This window comes from Ursus arctos, chromosome X (genome assembly GCF_023065955.2).
Source record: "Ursus arctos isolate Adak ecotype North America chromosome X, UrsArc2.0, whole genome shotgun sequence".
In the NCBI taxonomy this organism is placed as follows: domain Eukaryota; kingdom Metazoa; phylum Chordata; class Mammalia; order Carnivora; family Ursidae; genus Ursus; species Ursus arctos.
The window spans coordinates 110,968,552-110,990,783 of NC_079873.1; the positions used below are offsets into that span (position 1 = coordinate 110,968,552).

The following is a 22,232-nucleotide window of genomic DNA, read 5'->3' on the forward strand; positions in this document are numbered from 1 at the left end:
CTTGGACTTCGCAGCTTCTAGAACTATGAGAAATAAATGTTCTATAAGCTACACAGTCTATGATAATTTGTTATAGCAGCCCAGAGTACGACATTCAGGGAAATTATATAGACCGAGAAGACCTATGATAGAGCCCTGTGGTTGGTTTAAGGGATGGGTGGGGATGCACAAAGGCAATGAGAAAGTAGGAGGAACAATCACCTTGCTCACCCCTATGTCCCCAGAGTCTGGAGTAATGCAAGTATGAGATTATACAAATAATGAATGGGTGAATCAGTGAATAAAAGACTGGGTGAATGGAAGTGTTCGCATGTGAGAATGAGAGAAATAAGGCTAAAGAGGCTAAAGGTCTGATTGGCTAAGCAAATTTGCTTAGAGTTTATCCAGTAACCACAAGGGTGTCAAAACTCATTGTGCATTAGAATTACCTTGGGAGGTTGAAAAATACTGATTCCTGTTCCCATCTTCTTTTTCAGCAGGTCTTAAGTGATCTGGATCAGCGTATGGTTGATCAGCATGCTAGGCAACCCTATTGCAGGTAGTACTGTCACATTTTGAGAACCACTGGCCTAATCTAGAGTATGAGCGGGTTAAGAGAGAAGTTTTTCAAACCAGAAATTCAGCTATATCAATTTTTATAGTTTAGTGATACTGTTCCTGAGCTCTTAGGTTGCCTTATATGGTGGACTAGCTATGGTCATAAAATGCAGGCATCTTCCCCAGCGTATAGAAGTGGAGAGAGGACCAGGAAGTGGGGATAAGGTCATGTCATTCCTAATATGTAACATTGGTAATTCTCATGGGCAGCCACTAATTTAATAATTACATTTTTTGTAATTACCTTTTTTTGGCAATTACGTCATTTCATATACATAAACTTTTGGTCTTCTACATAGAATTTTTTTATCCTTTCCTAGAAAATATAAGATTTGAAAGAGAAAGGAGCATTTTAAGTCGGGTCTAGGACCCAAGGAAACAAAATATTTTGGCTCCAAAACAAACAGCACCCAATGGAGGGGTTTTTAATAAAAGTGTTCCAGGAGCAAGGAAGCAAATAGGGAGGGAACTGCTGCCAGTACTTCAAAAAGGAAAGAAGTGTGATTCAAAGACCCGTTTCCCAGCTCAAGAAGCAAGACTTAAAATGCCACGCTTCCCTGAGGGCCTGGGTGTTCTCATGGCTGGAGGTTTCACTACTGATTGGTACAAGCTTTTCGAGATGAACTGAACGAACCTTTTTCTCTTGCATTTTCAATGGTCAAGGCTGGAAATGACCTTTTCAGAGAAACTGGAGAAGGAGTTACCAAGACAGTGTATGTCATAAGGGCGGGTCAACGAGGGCAGTGCAGGGCTATGTGGGAGGCAACACTTGGCATGCCCTTTGGGGGGAAGGAAGACAGAGAACTGGGAAATGACAAGAGTATCAGAAAATAGAGCAGTAAAAATGTCTTCTGGCAGAGGTTAAGACTTACCTAACAGTTTCTGGTGCCAGAGCCTCTGTATTTAGCCATTTTAAGAACACATTCCCGTCTTTGTGGCCTGGAAACAGTTTTGCTGCTGAGGCTGGAGGGTGGAGCAGGATCAAGGTTAGTCGACAGTGATTCTTAAATATTTCCTTCACCGCTTTCTACCTCACTCAGCCTGCTTTATTGATCACCCCCTGATGTACTTTGTTTATCTTATATATCCCTTCACTAGAATAAGCTCCACTAAAGCAGGAAGGTGTCCCGATTTAGTCAGTACTGTATCCTCAGCATCAAGACCAATACCTAATATAGTAGCCGCTCAGTAAATATGTTTGGAGGACATGAATGAATAAATACTCTTTGGCATTGAAGATGGCAGAAGTCAAGAACTAATGATAGGAGGTGGCTAGGGGATGGCAGCTTCCAATCTTGTCTGCCCACGGGAAAGCTTACTGGGATAGGAGGGAGTGTTTCAAGAAGAAATGGAAAAGGGTGAATCAAGATAGCAAGTCTGAAGAAGGCAGCAACATAGGGGAAGTTGGTTGAGAACCTAAAAAAGGAAAATTTGGAAAATAGTTTAACCCAAATATTGCGGGCTTTACCCAACTTTGACTGCAAAATAAGGTCTGTTGGAAACAGTTGATAAGATTTGAGAGTAAATGAGTAGTATTAGGTAAGAATCCAGGAATGTGCTAATCCAGCTTAGCCCAGAACTCCTCCTCCTTGTGAGATTCCCAAGAGTGACTGTCACGCAAGGGGAAATGGAAAATAAAAAATCAAGTGCCACTTTGTGATTCTGTGAATAGTGATGGATAAATTCTCTGGGGACACCTGTGGTTAACTACGCTGTGGCACATGGCTTATGCTCATGATCTAAGGAGCAGCCTCTGAGAGAGACCAGTTAGAATTGGTTCTTGTTTCTTATGAGTGGCCAGCAGGGGAGGTAATCACAGAAGTTGTGTAAGGCAGCTCAGTTAGCATGTCCCATTGCCTCACTGAGTTACTCATGAAGCATAAATAAAGTGTTTACTCTTGTCAAGGGATAGCATTGCTGGGTTTTTTTTTTTTAAAGAATCTTATTTGTTCTCATCCATTAGAATGCAAGCTCCGTGAGGATAGAGATCCCTTGTTGCTTTGTTTACAGCTCTTGCCTCATTGCCTAGAACAGTGTCTAGCACATAGTTGGTGTTCAATGAATAGATGCCAAATGAATGAGCAAATTTGCATTTTCCATCTTTTAAGGAGAGAGGAGAGCTGTTGGATTCCCTTGAGAAAATAACGTAAGTGCCAAAGAGCTCTTCTCTGTGCCCCAACCGCTACCACGTGCTGTGTGTGTCGGAGGTCACAACGAATCAGGAGCTAGTTGCGTGTGAAGAGCCTTATGAGGGAGGAGGGGAGAGTCATGACTGGGACAAAGAAATGGCAGCATCATTTAAATGGCAGATGCTATGAAATAAGCACTTGGACTCCATCAAATGTTTGAGAGAGGCATGGGTAAATATTGAAATTCCTTTTTTTTTTTTAATATTGAAATTCCTGTTTGGGAGGTATTTCTCTTAACTGAAGCATTACTACAGACAAGAGCTACGGAAGCCACAGCTTTTTCAGGTACAGGCCAAGGCTGGGATTACATAAGACGCTAAAGGACAACGATATCATCCAAACCCCTGAAATTGAGTTGCCAGGCTGATTGGCTAAGATGCCGAAATGGGAAGGCCAAGCTCACCCAGAGAGAAACTGAGAAGTGGCTCTAAAATCAACTGGAAAACCCAAGAACTTTGCAGCTAGGAAAGTGTGTGTCATGCTCAGCAGTGAGAACACTGGTTTTTTTTTCTTTTGTTTTGACAAGCATCTTACATATCTCAGATGGATAGCTTGAGACTTAAGCAAACAGATCTTTGAGGAAGCCTTGCTTCAGAGGAGAGATGCATAGCTTGGGGTGACAGTGTTTTGCTGATATTAGATTTGGAAGCTTTTCCAATCGCCAATAATCCAGCTATGCATCCTTGAAATAACTCGTGAACTTTGTAATTAAGAATGACTAACTCAAATCTGTGCTGCTGTGGACTGAGATAGCTTCTTCCAGCTGTTATCACCAGTGGACTGCAGATGGTCACGCAGTGGAGTCCATATAGCTTATATGTGAGCAGAGACAAACGAGATCAAGGTCTCTAGGCCTGTTTCACTGGCCCCAGTTCCTCGCGCAGCTTATTATTGATGGTATGACATGGAAGAGAAGAGAATGAGGTTAAGGTGGCCATTCATTCCCCTAGGATGTGGGCCCAGCTCAGTTTACCAGTCAGTGAGTACGGATGGAGGAGGGTGAGGAAAGAAAACCCCATCCATGTGACCTAGGCTGCTATTAAAGATGGCCTCATCAGTGTCCCGAATCTTGACCTAATCTGATTGGCAACTCATTTTTTGTGTGTGTAGAGAAGCCGGGAGAAAGTAGAGAAGTTTTCTCTCTCCTTGGTCCAGGTTAAGATTCACCTAACACTTTCTGGGGGTAGAGTCCAAGAGTGTTAGAGAGTCATATTTTTTAAAATCCAAATTTGGATAGCATGAATCTTCACAAAATTGATTGCCATGCATTAACTCCCTGAAAATAAAATAAAATCTCCTGTTATCTCAAGGAGTCCCCATAGTGAGGCTTCACATGTATCCGTAGACCAGTCTGGCAGCTGGAAGTCATCACGCCTCGTCTCGGCCTGTTTTGTTGTTTTTCTCCTGCTGTGGTGCCCACTTGTCTCTGTCAGAGCCACCGGCTTCACGTTCATCACTGTCATAAGAATATGAAAGCCCATATAAAATGTACTGTTTCCGGTTGCTCCAAAGCTTCCCAGGTTTTTAGGGTGCCAGGGCATTGCTATGGAAAGACCTCTGAGGGCTCCAATTTGGGGCCTCCTTTTGGCATTTGGATGGTGAAATGGCTCAGCTCCCGAACCTGTATCACTGAGTCTCCCTGAAGAATACTGTTAGCTTCTGTCCAGAAGCTCCATCCTTTCCCAGAACCTAACAAAGTAGCTCATGGAAATCGTTATCAGTATGACCTTAGCACAACCAACCACGGCAGCACAGAATAAAGACAGAGCTGACGGGGGAAAATCTGTCGTGACTTTGTTCTGCACGGGGAGACATGAGGGTCTCAGGAGAATTACTCTTCAGGCCGTGCAGCCCGCACAGATTTCAGTTCTGTTACACTTTTCGGTAATCCCAGCAGGTGGGTTTTAGGCTCTGCACCAGAGGCAGGGGAAATGGAGAAGGGGTGGATTCAAGGACAAATGCAGACGAGAACTCACAGGACTTTAAGCACATGACATGTGATGAACCAGGATGAAGGGAGCCCAAGAGGGCTCAGTTTTATTCAAGAATGATGGGAAATGGCCATCCAGTCTCAATCTGCCCTCTCCTTCTCAAGCATGTCTCACACATTCCAGTTTTCCACATATGCATCCCATAGTCCAGTGAAATTAAATTCATCTCTGCTTCTCATGTGCCCTCATGCTTTTCCTTTTATTATATGCCTTTGCTAAGATTAAAACTCCACTTGGGATTGCTTTCTGCCAGCCTTCTGTTCCTAACCTTACCATTAAGGCCAAGCTCATGTATTTACTATGTTTACAGAAGCAGAATAGTGGAATTATTAAGAGCTCAGACTTGGAAGAAAGTTGGCCTGAGTTCAACTCTTGGCTCAGATACTTAAGAGCGTGTGACCTTGAGGCATTACTCACCCCATCTGTGAGCGGATGCAGTAGAGGGCAGTTTGCATAGCGGCATGAGGTCCCTAAGCAGAAGATCTGTGGCGAGGGCTCCTGGGCTGCGGAAGACCATGTGGCTGCTCTTGTAGTCAACCCTGCAGCGAGGGGGTGACTTGATTTTCAGTTTCCAGACAGAGAAGATGGTGGTGGATTTTGTAGAAACAAATTTCTTCTCCATAGTTCAGGAATCGCCTTGGGCCTTAGGCAATGCTGAGTTTTGGGCACAGGTTCCTGTTGGTAAGGCTTGCAGAGCAAAGGATCCTGGCAGGCTTTGCACAGTTCTCTGCTTAGAAATCTTTGAGACCCACCAAATAAATGGTGGCTGGCCTCTTTGAGGATTTCTCTCACAGCGGCGCCAGGGCACCTATTTAAAATCAACAAACAAAAGTCACTTGTGGTGGACAAAGTTAGTAGACAGGGGTTCTGCATATGTACGTCCTGGAACCAGAGTGGTTATAGTTACAACATTTTTGCTGGTGACTTCTGGTACAGACCGGTTATAGATGCATAGGCCTAGCAATTACATGCTTGGCCTTTTGGTCCTCACAGGGCTTTTTTTTCATACCAGGCTATTTTTTTTTTAAGAGAACCACATTCTTTGTACAAAGAATTGAATGGGAGTCATGCATTAAATAGGCATAGGTTATGCATTCTTTGACATATAAATTTTTTTTATCCCCAAAGTATTTTTTTTTCTTTCTTCTTCTTTTTTTTTTTTTTTTTTAAAGATTTTATTTATTTATTCGACAGAGATAGAGACAGCCAGCGAGAGAGGGAACACAGGCAGGGGGAGTGGGAGAGGAAGAAGCAGGCTCATAGCGGAGGAGCCTGATGTGGGACTCGATCCCAGAACGCCGGGATCACGCCCTGAGCCGAAGGCAGACGCTTAACCGCTGTGCCACCCAGGCGCCCCTTTTTTCTTTCTTCTTAATAAAGAATATGGTGCTGAGTTTTACTGATTCTTTCTTTCTCTTATTTTTATTAAGGGTGTATTAAGGGATTCTGGGGGAAAAAATTAAGCTTCCAGTAAAACCTGATTTAAAATGTCATTTAAAGATGGGAAAGCCCCGCTTACTGCATTATTAAATCTTTTCCTGCCTAATACTGGGAACCGACAGAAACAATATTCTGTTTGTTCAGATTTAGAGAAGAAACAGGTGGAAATTCAAGTACTCACAGTTTTGTATATTCTGAAGCTTCAAATTTTCTGTATATTATGTTTTCATTGTGCCTTACATGTGCTTAAAAATGACGGGAGATGCAATAATAAAAGAGAGTCCGGACTCAGATGTTAGCCCTTACCCTTTCTTCTTTGCTGATTTATGGTTTTGAAACCTACAACTTGATAGAAAAACACTTATTTTTTTCTTGCATTAATTTTACCTCGTGTTTTATTATGAAGGGGAACGGAATTTGCCACCCCAAAATATGTCTCTTTGTCATAAGGATTATTTTAGGCTGATTATTTTTTTAAAAAATAGCAGACACAGGAAAAGCTCTGAAAACCAAGTAGAAGTTACCCTTTTGTAGGGGACATTTACATTTAAAAAGGAAATCTCCATTTCTAAGGGTGTCTCCCTCTCAGTACCGGGAAGAGGAGGACCACTGTAAATCTCTGGAAACTTCTCAGTGGCGAAGGCAGCGACGTAAGTGTGCTTAACAGTTGTACCCTTGTTTATAGTGCTTTGGCTGGTCATCTCCCCCAACTGGCTTTTTCCCCCTCCCCGCTCCAAAGCTCCAGAATCTTTCTTTTGTCTTTACTGAAGGTGGTCTTTAAGATGGTGGTTTGGGTAATTTCACGGAGTTGACTCAGTTTTCCTGCGTGTCTCGCATGTATCTGGAAGGTATGCATGTTATTAAACTTCTGTTTGCTTTTGTTCTGTTAATCTGTCTTTTATTGCAGGGGGTAGAGGGAAAATTGTCTTTCTTCCCCCCCCCCCCCAGTTATTTGGAACATATGAAAAGCAGGTCTCAGAAAATTGTGATGTCTTGCTGTTTTTTGGTCCAATTTTTCCAAGTTTAAAGGAATCTGTATGTTCTCAGTGATATGTAAAGATGGTATTATTTATAACTTTCTCCTTAAATATGTAAGTGTGGCCACCAAGGACACCCCAAATCCTGTTTTTGTTTTTCCTCTCCTTCTGTCAGATTGCATGGCGGATTTTGCAGCATGCTGCCCTCCCGCCAAGGCTATGGCTTGAGTGCTTTCGGGGTCAGTTAAGGGACTTGCACTTGCGAGGTGATGGTCTTGGGGGAATGAAGGGATTTCCTCTGGACCGACCATATTTTGCAGAACTGAAACTGAAAAAAAAAGTCTGAATGTGTTAGGGCAGGTTTTTGTGTCCCATTGGCCCCCTTCGTTCCTGTGTTTCCCCATCTCCAGTAGAAAAGATTGTCGTTGGAAGCATACTAACACCTTAAAATGAGATTACGAGGGCCAGTGACTGTTTGCACGGAATAGGTTGATGTTGTAGTGTCCAGTCTGTGTCCTGAAAGGCAGGGCCGTGGCGACGAGCCCGGGTCTGGGAGCAGACTGCAGACGTTTGGATCTTGGCACCACAGTGTACTAGCTGAGTAACCTTCGCTGAGCCGTGTACTCTCTCTGCCTCAGTAACTGTTTCGTCTGTAAAATGAGGGGGATAGTCGCACTTGACTCAGGGTTCTAGTGAGGGACACGTATAGCTAAAGTAATAGGGCAGTGCCCAGCGTGTAGTGAGTGTGTTAATGTAACTCACTCTTCTGAAGGTCCGAAGCTGACCCTGCCGTGGGCTATAACATGGTAAGGAGCCCCATCTTCTCTGGGGAAGTTGGGAGTGAAGATCCCCTGGCTTTGACCTTGCTGGGGTGGGATCCAAGGAAGAAGGGGGTGGGAAAAAAGGGGAAATGGGGGGAACTCAGGGAAGAAAGAGGACCTCTTATGCCTACTGGAGACGTTTTCATTTTGAGTGCAAGGCAACCAGGTGGGAAAATGAAAGCAAACTTTTGCATCATCCTTTAGGCAGTGAGTATGGTTCTGTCCTACTGATAGTAAGAGCATTCTCTCTCAAGTAATAGCCCACAATTGAATACACTTCCAGAGGTGGTGGGATCTAACAGTATGGTGACATAAAAGATCTGTGTTTTACTTTTGAGAACAAGACACGTGCTGATAGTGATGTAGGAAAATATTGGGCTTCAGAGCAAATGGTCAAGAAAGAATTCTTGACATGTCTTCTGTGCAAAAAGGTGGTTTTATTAAAGCACAGGGACAGGACCTGTGGGCAGAAAAAGCTGCATTGGGGTTGTGAGGGGTGGCGATGATACACTTTCAAGTTAGGAGGGTGTTAGGGATAGTGTTAATCTCTAAGGAATTTTGGAAGCAAGGTTTCCAGGACCTTGGAGGAGCTAACTATTGTTAGGAAAAGATCATTTATTACTGCTCAGTAAAAACTCAGTCATGAGAGCCTGGATGACTCAGTCGGTTGAGTGTCTGACTCTTTTTTTTTTTTATAATCATATTTTTTATTATGTTATTCACCATACAGTACATCCCTAGTTTTTGATGTAAAGTTCGATGATTCATTACTTGCGTATAACACCCAGCGCACCATGCAATACGTGCCCTCCTTACTACCCATCACCAGCCTATCCCATTCCCCCACCCCCCTCCCCTCTGAAGCCCTCAGTTTGTTTCTCAGAGTCCATAGTGTCTCGTGCTTCATTCCCCTTTCTGATTACCCCCCCTTTCTTTATCCCTTTCTTCTCCTACCGATCTTCCTAGTTCTTATGTTCCATAGATGAGAGGAACCATATGATAAGTGTCTTTCTCTGCTTGACTTATTTCACTTAGCATTATCTCTTCCAGTGCCGTCCATGTTGCAGCAAATGTTGAGAATTCGTTCTTTTTGATAGCTGAGTAATATTCCATTGTATATATGGACCACATCTTGAGTGTTTGACTCTTAATTTCAGTCCAGGTCATGATCTCAGGTTCCTGGGATCAGGCCCCACATTGAGCTCCTCGCTCAGGAGGGAGTCTGCGTGAGGTTTCTCTCCTTCTGCCCCTCCCCCCACAGCACTCTCTAAAATAAAAAATCTTTAAAAAAAAAAAAAGCCCTCAGTCATGAGACCCTTCAGATGTATATCAGTGAGCCATATGCTTGGACGATGATTGCTAACATACATCTGGCGGGGGTGAGATAAAGGAAGTTTCCAAAGGAATTTTTATGTTAATGTAGACTCACAGGATCCTGGGGTCAGGCTAAGATTGCCTTTTGCCCTTAGCCAAGTATTAACTTGAGGCAGCTGAGCTCCACAGGAGTGTCACTCTGTATGTTTCAAGGACTTGTCAACGGGCTGTAGGCAGTAAGGAAATTTAATTTTTTTCTTTTGCCTTTGTTTCCCACATCAATAGAAGCAGTTTGAATAGTGGAATACTGGAATAGTCAGGATATTTTGGTAATTTATGGAAACCATGAGAAAAGATATTTGAAATAGAGACTATACCACAAAATCCAGGCTGTGATTTTTGTCATATACCTGTAAGGAGTGTTCAGCAGACACCTGGCTTACATGTCCCACTGTTGTGGAAGCTCCCCGTGGAGATGTATAAAAATGCCTCTAGTTTTTGCTAAGCTACTTGATATGTAGGCGGAAGAAAATGTCACTCGTTATTCACTTGGCTCCATCATGAGTTTACGTCAAGCTTTATCACTCAGTATATACCTATGTGGAACGTTTACTTAAGTTATGTGAATTATTCTGTTAGCCAAGGTGGAATGCTTTGGTGATTTAGTGAATTGTGAGGAAGTTGTCTTGTATGGAGAATGATGGCTGATTTTTAATAGGCTGAAATCTGAGAGAACAGTCTGGAAAACAGATTAATTGAAGAATCTCCAGACTCCTTGATATGTTGCTCATTAATGCACGCTTGTAGGTTTCATTTCCCACATGACCATGAGTTTTGAAATGCTTCATAGAATAGTCAAACACAAAATAAATGAGTTTAAAATTATGTCCATCTTTGTAAATGTCAAAATAGTACATTGAACATTTTGATTAATTAAAAAGTCTATATCTTCTAAATGAATATTAAGAGCTGTTTATAAATTGAAAGAGTTCTTGAGAGCTACAGAAGAAGGTATGTATGACACATGGAGAAGAACAGGAAAAAAATTTGCTTGATGATCATAGAATGTTAGAGCCAGAAGGAACGTGGAAGACTGTCCAGTCTAGCCTTTTCAATTTCTAGAGGAAGAAGCTGAGGCCCCGATACTTGAAGTTTCTTGTTCACATTCAACACAGCTAATTACTCTTACTAATCAGGACTAGAACCCGTGTCTTCCAGTGTTCAGTTGACACATTCCTTCTAATTCAGCATAGCCCTAAGAGCACTAGTTGGGTATGTTTGTGAAAAACAGTAGGAAGCTGACCCTTTCTGGTGCTTTTGGAGTTCCCCCAGTAAATTGCCTCAAGAAATCTCATGCATGTATTAAAGATAGGTTTGATTTTCTGCACATTTCTTTTTGAGTTTCTCACAAGGGGACTGATTTTGCTTGGGGCACTTGGAATGTACCAGTAGTCGTGATAGTGAGGATAGGGGTTCATGGTGACTCAGTTTCTGGCCATCCTTGAGGGAGTTACGGGGCTAGCAAAGTTTGGCAATCTGGGAAACAAAGACTGCTGCTCTAAAACAGACTTCAGGACTGTGGTCGCTGGAGAACTCTCAATATTTTTCCTACCAAGAAGTTTATTTGGGGAGTTCGTCCCAAAGGAATTATACTCTGTATCACATTCTACCTTATCAGTAGGATGCCACAGGATTCATCTGGGATTACTAAAAATGTCCAGGAGAGTGTGACACATAGTGAATGCTCAGTAGATGTTGGCCATGGTGATATAACACTTCTCTGCTATGATTTCTTCCCGGGGCATTAAACACCTTGCTTCCAAAATGATAGGGTACCCAAAGTTTATAAACTGAAGTTGAGAATGTCAGTAACTAATGGCTTCTCTCAGATTCTGCAGCCCAACACCCTCCTCTACAGAAATGAAAATGGAGGCTGAGGATGGAGAGAGACTGAATCCAGGTCACTCTGGGAGTTCGTTGTGTTGTGCTGTGACTCATTGGTAATTGTGGTCGTATTTTTCAGTACAACCAAATGGCCAGAGTTGAAATCCATACTTCATCTTAAAAAAGGAAAAATAGAGTTTGGCAAAAAGTCATGAATATTCTTACACTACGCCTGATGGATTCTGGGAGCAGTAGCAATATCAGCAGGTCTTAAGATGAGCTCCACAGATTATAGACCTGCTGCTGGGATTCTAGAGTCAAAGGATGGTGGGGAGCAAATGCAAAAATGAGGTAAGCTTCCAAGGTAGACTTTCCCCATGACCTGTGATATGGTTGTATAGCCTTTGGGACTCTTTCAGAAAAATGTTGGGTGGCTACATTAATGGAAAATGCGGGGCTTTTTTAGGGTGATAGAAATCCAGTAAAACTTATGGGCTAACTAGTTAAATATTTTTCCCTTCTTACTGAATAAAAAATGCTGAACCAGCAGAGCAGTTTTCCTGCTGGACTACGATTATTTCAGAAAATGTATTATTGGACAATTTGAGAATTGTGATTAGAGAACGTGGGCTGAGTTAATGGTTGCTGGTAGGCAGCTGTCTCATCAGTTTCTTCTCTGGGAATTAAAGTCTTTCTCAAAGAGATTTACTCAGGGATAACCAAATAATCTGAAGGATGATCACACTCACTTCCTGAGGCATTACGAGTATAGATGAGATGATATGTCATTTTTCCTTTTCACTCCATATTTAATGCCCTTCTATTAGTCCCCTTTTCATTCAAGCTGAAGTTCAAAATCCTTTGATCCTGATTTTCAAGGTCCTTTTCAATCCGACTGTAGACTGCCTCTCATGACTTCTCTTCACTCTGTCCCCAAACCTCTGTAATACCCAGCAGTCATACAAAATTATTTTCTTTCCCTCTAACAATCATGCCGCGTCTCCTGCTCTTTTCTGCAATTGAATACTGTCCCCTGTGTCCTTTCATATTCCTTCTTCAAGGGCTACCTATTTTCTTCTACAAGAGCTACCTATTTTCTTCCACATGAAGGTTTACCCAATATGAATAGTAGCTACCATTTCTTTTGTACCCACTATATGCCGGGCATTGATAAGTGCTTTTTCTCATTCATATCTCATTACTATCCCCATTCTACTGATGAGAGACTTGAAAGTCAAAAAAGTTAAGGTGTTTTGTTTTGTTTTGTTTTGTTCTGTTTTGTTTTGCAACATCACACAGCTCCTAAGTGGATAAGTCAGAATTCAGACTAAGTTCTTTCTGCCACCAAAGCTCAGGGTCTTGATCACTGTGCCTGCCACATACACACGCAGACCGCTTTGTCCTCCCTCAGCAGAGTGATTGACTTTTTCCCTCTGTGTGTACAGCCCTTTAGTCATTTCATTTTTATGCCACTTATCTGTGTGGGTTGTTTACATATCTATCTCCCCTGCTAATCTCTGAATTCCTCAAAAGCAAAGACTGCATGGTATTCATCCTGTAGCCCCTGGACCCGAAACTGTGCTTGGCACTGACTAGATGCTCAGTAAACATTTGATTCTCTGAGGGTTGCAGATGATGCTGTCTATAATATCTCTGCCCAAAGGAACTTGTTATCTATTCAGGGAGACTAAACATACTAATGTGGAAAAAATTTAAAAAGAGAAATCTGTGCCCTGTCACTAAATGTATGCAAAACTCTAGAGAGGATGTCAGTGTTTTTATGTATCTGTGTGCCTTCTCCTGTCTTGGGATGAGACAAGCCAGGGCTCACTGAAGTGGCCTGAAGTCCGAGAGATGGGTAGGTGAGGAGAACTAGTTACGAAAGCCATGGGTGTTCCTCCTAAGGCCAAGTATGGCTACAGCTCATGTGACTGCTTGAGGAAAGAGAACATCACCATTGAGCTCCTGAGAAGCCATCTATGAGTACTTTTAAGGGACGCATGAAGGCTGGCCTGGTCAGAGGTAACAGGATATGGTAAATAGGAACATGGACTCTGGAATCAGTCTGGCTTAGTTTGATCCTAGCTCTGACTCCTACCGGTTTTGTGACCTTGCAATTTCACTTCGTCCCTCAGTTTCCATACCAGTAAAATGGAACAATGCTAAAACCTAGTTCACAGACTTGATGAGAAGGTTAAATAGGTAAATAGATGTAAATCACATAAAATATTGCCTGGCACAGGGTAATCACTCAGCACGCATTTGCTTTTTCTCACTAAGCCTTATTTTTTCCTTCTTCCTCTATTCTCATGAACAGTTGCATATATCAAAAGTGTATAATGAAGTCAGGTTTGCAAGGGTCGGTAATACTGCCTTCTTACTTTTTTTTAATCTTGGTTTCCTTTAAATTGATATTGACTAAATCATGAACAAGTGACACCCACCACAGTGAAATCCCAATTTGAATAATTGACATGGATCTCAATAAACTTTAGAGCTAGAAAGGGCTTGAGAGCTCATTTAATGAAAGCTCTTCTTTTTACCAATGAGTTAAGCAAGGTCCAGAGAAGTTAAGTGGCTTGCCCAAGGTCACACAGGAAATTAATGGTGGAAGTAGACTAGATATAGTCCATCATTTATTGAAAGAGAGATAAGAATTCTCATCCACAAGATGATACTAATTTTGTCATATTTACAATACTCAGAGCAGAGATCTCTGGTCCTTTTTTTTAAGGTTTTATTTATTCATTTGACACAGAGAGAGAGCGTGCAAGCAGGGGGAGCAGCAGAGGGAAAGGGAGAAGCAGGCTTTCCGCTGAGCGGGGAGCCCAATGTGGAGCTTGATCCCAGGACCCTGGGATCATGACCTGAGCCGAAGGCAGAAACCCAAATGACTGAGCCACCCAGGCGTCCCAAGATCTCTGGTCTTGAGAGTGAAGCAGGACATACCATCTTGCTAGAACTACCGTCTCTTAGAAGAACTGTTCAAATTTCATGTCAGTTAAACAACTTTCCTGAGTGATAGTTCAAAATCCAACTATTGTATCTCAATAGGGGAAGAATTCGTATCAAACGGTGGAATTATTGTAAGTTGTCCTAAATATGCTGATTTGGTTATTGTTGCTGTTATAGTAAGTCTCAGGATTATTTATACAAACTAGATTGGGGTAAGTGATACACTTAAATAGTATAATCTAAAAAGAGACATTTTAGAAAAGTCTAGATGGAAGAGTAAGAACATGTGCATGTTATTTGAAAGGTCGTTTGCTTGTAAAACAGTCAAGGGCTACTGAAATTAAGGGCTTGGATTTTAAATTACTCGCCCCTGAAGATATTACTCAGAAGCTTATAATAATGCTAAATTCAATATTAAGATAATAGTGCGGTTTTTGTTGCCATGGAGATCATGGGATTCCAACAGAGGGTAAAGTAGACTGCTCTGTTGTTATCAATATGGGAAATGCAGACTTACATGCATATCATTTTATGATGTAAGTTGGCTTTTGTAATTATAAAATATGTGCTCATGGTTTAAAATCTAGACAGTACCTCCAAACTGTAAGGAAAGTAACATTCATCTAGCATCTCACCACCCAGAGGCAGCCGTTGGTGATATTTTGGTGTACTTTTCAACAAATCCTTTTTAGTCCCTCTTGTGTGTCAGGTAGGTACTGATCTAGGGGCATAGGGGATATAGCCATAAACAAAGCAAAGATTCATGCATTGTGGATGTTACATTCTAGTGATAGGAAACATAAAAAAAAGATAAAGACAAATTCAGATTATTACAAGTGCTCTGAATAAAATAAAACAGGGCAACGGAATAGAGCACTGGTTCTCAAAATGGAGGGCACATCAGAATCGCTTGAAGGGTTTGTTAAAACCCAGATTGCAGGGCCCACCCTCAGAGTTTCTCCGTCAGTAGTTTGGGGCGATGCTCATGCTGCTGGTGCATGGGTGCATCTTGAGAATGGCGAGGACAGGGAAGAGTGGTGGTCATTTGGGGGCTGTTTGAGGCAGAATGGCCAAAAAAGGGTTCTGAAGAGATGAGCTGAGACGTGGAAAGAGGAGTAAGAAGCCAGACAAAGAACAGAGAGGAAGAAGAGGTTTTGATTGTAGGGATAGTAATGTAAAAAGACATGAAGATTGGAAGGGGCTTGTATGTTCTTGAGGAACAAAAAGGACAAAAGAAGGCCAGTATGACTGAAGCATAGCACATGAATGAACGATGGATTGAGTGAGGAGTTTGGTCTTTTTTAGGGCCATCTATTCTGTTATCTTTAATCACTCTTTTGATTTTAGATTAAGTCCTATAATGTTTTATCTCTTTGGGTAAGTCTCTACTTGTTCTTAAAAAATATATGACTAAGAAATATGTGGAACCTGTAGTAACTAGTGTTAATTTTCATAATTTTTTGATTTATTTTCTAATTATGATCATAAAATTCACAAATAAAGCAATTTCTTATCTTCTTTCCTAATAGTTATACTTGTCTTAACCATTTCATGTGTTAATGCCTTGATTATATTTTCAAAGCAATACTTGTTCCTGATTTAATTTTTCACCACCGAGTACAATGTTCAAATCTAATGAGAAAGTATTCTTCTATATCTTGTTCTCTAATAAGCATGCAAAATGAACATATAAAAGATGTTTAACCTCATGAATAAATAAAATAATGCAAATTAAAACAATAACAAATACAGTTTTTCACCTATCATTTAGAAAAGATAAAAAAGATTGATATATCCAATTGCTGGCATAGTTATGAGAAAACAGATATTCATATTCTGAATGTTCTGAAAGTTTAATCTTGGTTTTCTCCTTAAGTCACTGTTTATTCATTAGGGAGTTTTGGTTTTTCCCAAACATGTAGGCAGGTTCTGTTTTAAATGTGCTGTTTTTATTTTTACTATATTATGGTTAAAGAATTTGGCCTTTCCATTTTCCAGATTTACTGAGGGATTTTTTGTGGGGCCCACTAAGTGATTTTTCATCGTATTGTGTCACAGGTGCTTTTATAAAAAAGCATATTTATATTCCTATAAATATAGTAGTTATGTCATATTTATAGTCTATAAAGTTGGTTGACAGTCTTTGTACTGTATTTGTTCATACATATTAATTATATTATTTAGGTATTCTGTATCAGAAGTCAGCAAATTATGGCTCATGAGGTAAATCTGGATAGCCACCTGTGTGGCCAATGAAGTTTTATGTGAATTCAGCCATGCGCACTCATTTACACATTATTTACACATTATCTTGTGACTGCTTTCATACTACAGTGGTGGAGTTGCGTAGTGCCTGCAAAGCCTAAAATATTTGGTATTGGCCCTTTTACAGAAAAATATTGCTGACTACTATTCTATATAATTCTCCCCCTTTTGGTGTGATTATTTGTCAGAGTAGAGCTGTTGAAAAAAAAAAAACCAAACTCTAGTGGGGCGCCTGGGTGGCTCAGTCGGTTAAGCGTCTGCCTTAAGCTCAGGTCATGATCTCAGGGTCCTGGGATCGAGCCCCATGTTGGGCTCTCCACTCAGCATTTTTTGTCCCTCTCCCTCTCCCCCTCCACCCTGCTCATGCTCTCTCTCAAATAAATTTTAAAAAATCTTAAAAAAACCCTCTAGGAATCATCTTTTTGTCAATTTCTTCCATTTCTATATAGATGCCAATTTCACACATTTGCCACCTAAAAAGCTTTGGCTATCCTATATGAAATGACACGCTTTTTCACATTTAATACTTTTTGTCTTGCAAATAATTTTGTTACTCCTGTATGTGGTTTAGGGTTGTTTGGTAAATGTTTGCCAGCCTTCTTATTTTAATCCATCTCCACTGCTTTGGGAGCAGAGGTGGGATGAAAAGGAAACACTCTTGAGTGGCTCAGAAAGCAGCTCCCAGTTACAAGGAAAGTGAGATTCCATGTTTGTGGTCCTTAGTTCAGCCTTCCAACTCTCTGATAGTGGTATATGAGGCGTGGGTAGGTGGAAGCTTCTTTTCTCCCCTCCCTCTGTGTTCATGTTTCAGAGGGTTGGGCATGAGTTGGCTTCTAATTATATTATTTCAGTTAGAACCATCTGTTCTAAGGGTAATTCTTTTTGTAGATTAATATTTATTGATATCCTTAGCTTACAGAATCATTTCAACTTGTAGCTTTTCATGTGTTATTTTGAATTTAATATTATCAGTGGTAGGTAGGGTGAAGAAAGTGAATTATAAGTGGATGGCTGCATCACAACTCACAATCCCATGTGAATTTTTAGAAATACCTAAACAGTTAGTAATTTTGATTAAATCACTTCCTTTTAAGCTGGTATTACATTTGTATAGCACTGAAATGGGGCATTCATGCATTCTTTAAGTATGTATTGAGCTCCTACTATGTATCAGACACTGCTCGGTACTAGGGATATCACAGTGAACAAGATCGGATCACTCCTTAGAGAAGCTCGGAATTTAGTGTGAGAGACAGATAAATTCAGTTTTAGCAGTGTGACTCTAGGGGTAAGAACATGGTTGTAATACTCATTTAATCTGGACTTAAAATTACATTTTTATTGAAATAATATATATAATTACTATGTGTAGAAAGGGTAGGCTTTTCAACAAATGGTGCTGTAATAACATCTACATGGAAAAATTGATGCTAGACACGGACATTAATCTTTTCACAAAAATTAAAATAGATCACAAATCTAAATGTAAAATGTACAACCATAGCACTTCTAGAAGATAACATAGCAGAAAATGTAGGCGATCTTGGGTTTGGTGATGACTTCTTAGATACTGTGCTAACGGCATCATCGGTAAAAGAAAAATTGGTTAAGTTGTGCTTTATTAAAATTAAAACCCCCCAAATATCTCCACTCTTAGGTAAGATGGTTATACTTTAGCTGATTCACATTTCAAATCATGGAATGGTGGTGTCTCCATCCAGCCAACCACTCAGCTTCTTTATTGTCATCATCTTTCTTTGTTCTGCAGTGTTTGTGCAATTATTTAAAAACAATTTTGCTTATTTTTATTTTGTTAAAGAATTAGAAATGAGGGACACCTGGCCGGCTCAGTCAGAGGAGTGTGCAACTCTTGATTTGGCATTAGGAGTTCAAGCCCCAAGTTGAGTGTAGAGATTACTTAAAAATAGAATCTTTAAAAAAATATAAATGAAAAATAACAGAAGTCTTGAAAAGTAATAAACATAGGTCTCATCATTTAATGAAATTGATAGAAGAAAATAATCAAGCCTGCTAAAAGCTGTGATTCTTAAGTTTTAGATGCTCATTGTGTAACTTTAGACACAAAGAACAAATTCATAATATGCAAAAATACTTTACATAAAAATTAATACAGAATAAGCCATAAACTTAAATATAAAATGCAGAACTATACAACTTCTGGAATATAACATGAGAGAAAATAGAAGCAACCTTAAATTGGATGATGAGGTTTTAGGTACAAAAGTATGATTTGTGAAAGAAAAATTAAATGGAATTTTATTAAAATTAAAAAACCTCTTCTGGGGGCTGTTGGCTGGTTCAGTTGATAGAGCATGTAACTCTTGATCTCAGGGTCTTGAGTTCAAGCCCCACCCACATTGGGTGTGGAGTCTACTGAAGAAGAAAACAACAGTAAAAACCCCCACCTCCTCTGTATGAAAAACATTGCTAAGAGAATGAAAGAACAATTCACAGACTGGGAGAATACATTTGTAAAGTACATATCTTATAATGGACTTATATTGAAATTTTACAAATAGTTAAAACTCTACAGTAAGAAAATAACCCAATTTTAAAAAGGCAAAGATCTGAAGAGACACCTCACCAAAGAAGATATACAGATGGCAAGTAAGCATAGAAAATTTGCTCAGTATCATTCGTCATTGGAGAAATGTAAATTAAAACAACAAGATACCACTGCACACTTATTAGAATGGCTAAACGTCCAGAAAAACTGACAGCACCAATTGCTGTGGAGTCTGTGAAGCAACTGGAACTCCCATTCGTTGCTCATAGGAAGGCCAAGTGGCACAAGTTCTGTGGAAGATGCTTTGGCAGATTCTTAAAAAGCTAAATATAATCTTACCATATAATCCAATAATTGCATTCCTAGGTATTTATCCAAATGTGTTGAAAACTTATGTTCACACAAAAACATGCCCGTTAATGTTTATAGCAGCTTTATTCAAAATTGCCAAAAATTGGAAGCAGTGCAGGGGCACCCGGCTGGCTCAGTCTGTAGAACACGTGACTCTTGATCTTGGGGTCATGAGTTCAAGCCGCATGTTGGGGGTAGAGTTTACTTAGAAACAAAACAAAACAATTATGTATCAATATTGGTTCATCAGTTATAACAAATATACCAAATGTAAGATACTAATAAATGGGAAATTGTGGGGGTATAGAGTAGTTGGAGAGCAAGATATGGGAACACTGTACTTACTGATCAACTTTTCTGTAAAAGAAAACTACTCTAAAAAGTAGTCTTTTGGGGCACCTGGGTGGCTCAATCAGTTAAGTGTCTAACTCTTGATTTTGGCTTCAGTCGTGAGCTCGGGGTCTTGAGATTGAGCCCCGTGTCAGGCTCTGCACTGAGTGTGGATCCTGCTTGGGATTCTCTCTTTGCTTCTCCCCTCTGCTCGTGCGTTTTCTCTCTCTCTCTTTCGAAAAAAAGTCTTTTAATAAAAAGTTACCATCTATCAATCAACTACCTATCAGTCTACAACTTTTACTTAGAAAAAAACTAAATATCATGGTCCTATATTACAGAGAAGATATTGCCTTATATTCATTAATTACTTCTAGTAGGCCTAACTTTTCATACCTGACTAATGTGGGTACCACTGTCATTATGTAAGAAAGTCCCCAACTATTATATATCCCTCCAATCATTTTTAAGTTACTTTTTCTTATAGAAATAATTCATGTTGATTCCAAAGAATTTCATGAAGAGAGAAAATTCCAAAGATCGAAGTAAAAATGATCTCTTCTTGTATAGCCCAGAGATAACCACTATACAGTTTTTGGTTTAAACTTTTATTTTGTTTATCCTTAAATATACATGTATATAATTTAAGGACAAACTTGGGGTCATAATATGCATACTCTTTTATATTTTTTTTTTTACTTTTTTGAACATTTTGAATATAAACATTTTTACAGTAGCATTTTTAATTGACTGAAAATCGTTTAGTGCATGGATATAGTTGATTACCCTCTTATTATGTATTCAGATTGGTTCCAGTTTTTTGGCTATTGTAAATAATGCTGTCATAAATATCTTTGTGTCTTCATGTTGTTTAGAATTTAGAATTATGTTTTAAGATTAATTCCTAGAAATAGAAGTATGGAGAGATTGGCAAAATTTAAATAAACAGGGGCAAACTACCTTTTTAAAACTTAACTCATAAGATTTATACATAGAAAAGCATAATTGTTAACAACACGGGGCCTTCTCTTTGAGGACCCTTGGTTGTATTTTCTCCTGCAAAACTAGTGTTTATTTGGTGGACACTGAGAAAATTGTGTTTAATCATATCTCTTCTTTTTTTTTAAGGTTTTATTTACTTATTTGAGAGAGAGAGAGAGATGGCGAGAGAGAACATGAGCAGGAGGGAGAGGGAGAAGCAGCGTCCCTGCTGAGCAGGGAGACCAACCTGGGGCTCAATCCCAGGACCCTGGGATCATGACCCAAGTAGAAGGCAGACGCTTAACAGACTGAGCCACCCAGGCACCCCAAATCATACCTCTTCTTGATATTGGCTGCTGTGAATCTTAGAAACACCTAGTTTATGGATTTCATAGTATTTTGTGTGTTACTCTTCGTTCAGGCTTGGCTTCAGCTTGCTTTACGAAGTAGTTAGTTTTGTCTCAACTTATTTTTACCTGTATTTGATATGATATTACTGTGCTATGTGCATATTCCTAAATGTCTTTAGTTATCTTGGGAACATAGTGAGGAATAAATACATAAAAAATAAATGAATGACAGTTTTCATAAATGTAAATCAGTGTAGATTTCATCAGAAGGAATGATGAATGAGCATCCAATTAGTAATATGACTTTCTTTACAATACAATACTGATTTTTATTTAGTATGATTTTTGTTGGCTAATTCTCAGCATTGTTTCCAGTTTGCCTTATTGTCTTTATATTCTTCAAGTTTTTAGGCGGGCCAAGTGTTATTAATATCTTGTCCTCTTAGGATTTATGGGAATAAATGGCATACAGCCGAGAATATGCTCCAGAAGTGTAAATAGTGAAACGCGTTCATTTTTCCTTCTTTTGGCTGACTGTAGGTAATAAAATATTGAAAAATGTACAAATTTAAGCTGAGAAAAATGTTAACTGCCCAAATGTTAGTAGTTACTGATGAAATTGCATGTGTAATGGTGTCTGTCAAGAGGGTGATTCTGTAAAGGACAATTAGTCTCACCAGAAAACACTTATTGAAATTTATTTGTGGTGAAATGAACCTGAAAGTATCACATGAATTGTATTTGACAATTAAATTTGATTGGAAGCTGCTGATCTGAAGAACAGGCAGATTATGGGTGTGGATTTAGCAGTACTGATCAGATGTTCACTGTCTGGTGCTTTCTGGTAACAAAATTCCCTCAGGATAAGAAGCAACATATTTATCAAATTTAGTAATTGTATAGAGCAAATGAATTGAACGTCTTATGTACTACATGCACATCAACTGCTAGACTCATGAGCAAATATGTTTCCTATTTTGAAAACATTACTTTTCACTGAGTTTCCTCATCAAACGAATCAGGATTAAGACTTCTGCCTCATTCTTCCAACCCTGGGCATCAGCTTCTTTGACCACAAAATAGGAATGTGAAAGAACAAATTTGTTGATTTCTCCAGATAGTTATGAAGGGAAAAGTTTGACAATGAATTCGATTCATGAATGTGAGAAGACAGCCTATAATGAGGCACTTGGAAAACCATACACTCCAAACTGAATATAACACCAATAAGCAAGTGAATCATATCAAGCTTCCTTCGTG

General features: G+C 39.7%; 1 long non-coding RNA gene across 3 annotated transcripts in view; it reads left to right on the top strand.

Moving 5' to 3' along the window:
* Window positions 1-22,232, top strand: part of LOC123002287 (uncharacterized) — a 1,175,027-nt gene that overhangs the window by 519,478 nt on the left and 633,317 nt on the right. The gene's annotated exons all lie outside the window — the stretch shown is intronic.